At 36.4% G+C, this 2,029-nt stretch overlaps 1 long non-coding RNA gene across 1 annotated transcript in view; it reads left to right on the forward strand.

The window, feature by feature from the left end:
* The window catches only part of LOC106818482, a 12,729-nt gene that overhangs the window by 977 nt on the left and 9,723 nt on the right, over nucleotides 1-2,029 (forward strand). The gene's annotated exons all lie outside the window — the stretch shown is intronic.

Below are 2,029 nucleotides of genomic sequence, written 5' to 3' on the forward strand. Positions count from 1 at the left end.
CGGTATGTTTTGTAAAATATATTACATGTAACATGTATGTTTTATAATTATTTTATAGATATTTTTAAGCAGAGTACGACTATCACCATACGAAGGCGTTCCATCACCGGACGGTCGGACGGACGGAAGACGTGGAACACTGTCAAGGACGTCAACGACTGTTGTAAAAGTAAAATAAAAATCGTGTTTTTGCGGCTTCTGATTATTTATAACGCCGACGTAGCAATACCACATCACGCCACACACACAGCGCGAAAACCCATTCTTAGAGAGCAAGGATAGTTACTATGCACCACGCAGTTACTATAGCAATCAGAGAGCAAGGATTCACGGGATGAACGAAGAAAAATGAAATACTCGTCAGGTCAGAAGAAATCGCATAGGACACGGTTGTGTATCATGTGGGGATGAGCTGCATGGGCCGTACTGCCACAAGGTAAGCATTACAGTCGATCGCATTTGAGAGTTAAGCTGTCATTGTCATACGTGTGTCGCTTCCTTTTACTTTTGTTTGTTTTTGTTTCCGATTGTGTAACAATTAGTCAGTGTAACAATTAGTCAGTGTCACAATTAGCCAGTGTAACAATTAGCCAGTGTAACAATTAGCCAGTGTAACAATTAGCCAGTGTAACAATTAGCCAGTGTAACAATTAGCCAGTGTAACAATTAGCCAGTGTAACAATTAGCCAGTGTGTAACAATTAGCCAGTGTGTAACAATTAGCCAGTGTAACATTAGCCAGTGTGTAACAATTAGCCAGTGTGTAACAATTAGCCAGTGTAACATTAGCCAGTGTGTAACCCGAGTTTGACTAGGGTTGGTGTACGGATGTGGAAGCAGCCGGTATACAGAGTAGAATAGCAATGAGTGTCAATCCACTGTATGCGTTTAGGATAACAGTAATTACAAGATATTAGTGTGAAAATAAATAACATGAACTTAATGCGGAATACAATTAAGATAATATTAATTACAAGATACTCGCGTGGAAATAATAATTAACATGCAAATTAACAGGCTGCAATACGAACGCGCTGACTACTGTGGTATATCACAAGAATATGAGGCAGCACCGTACAATGCTTATACATAGAATGGTAGAATGATATACGTTTTATGATAATAACAACTAGAAGATATCGGCATGCAAATACTTAACAGGAAATCCGGCGGTATACATTTATTTTTTTAAGTTATTAGCCCGGAAAAAATAATTAACACGACATACCCGTCCGTATACACTTCGGATAACAAGAATTACAAGCTATCGATGTGGACATAATTAACATGACATTCCGCCGTATACATATAAAGTAATAAGCCTCGTCTACATGGAGTCACCTTAATCCGAGTTAAGAAACAGTACTACAAGAGTATAGTAAGAAAGAAGAAATCGTAATTACAAGAGATCTGCGTATAAATGATTAAGACAACATTCTACAGAACGCAATTAGGATAATATTAATGACAGAATATTAGTGTGGAAACAATAATTAACATGCCATTACGAGGAATACATTTAGAAACATAGATTTCGGATAAAATCATTACAAGCGTTTACTGCGGAAATAATTAACACAACATTTGCCGGTATGATTTGGACAATGGTGATTGCAAGCTATCGCTGTTCACATAATTAACAAGACATTCTGCGGCATGTAATTAGGATATTAATTACAAGATATGATATCGGTGTGCATATATTTAACATGACATTCTGCGGAGTACAATTAGAATGATATTAATTACAAGATATGATTTCGTTATGCAGATAAATGACATTACATTCCGCGGCATACATTTAGGATAATAGTAATAACAAGATATGACATCGGTGTGCATATAATTAACATGTCATTTTGCGGATTACAATTAGGGCAATAGTAATAACAAGATATGACATCGGTGTGCATATAATTAACAAGGCATTCCGCGAAATACAATAAGGATAATAGTAATTACAAGATATGCGTGTGGCAAATAATAATTAACATGATATTCGATATGCAAATTTACAGGCTGCGAACGCG

This window comes from Priapulus caudatus, unplaced genomic scaffold (assembly GCF_000485595.1).
Source record: "Priapulus caudatus unplaced genomic scaffold, Priapulus_caudatus-5.0.1 Scaffold2272, whole genome shotgun sequence".
Classification (NCBI taxonomy): domain Eukaryota; kingdom Metazoa; phylum Priapulida; class Priapulimorpha; order Priapulimorphida; family Priapulidae; genus Priapulus; species Priapulus caudatus.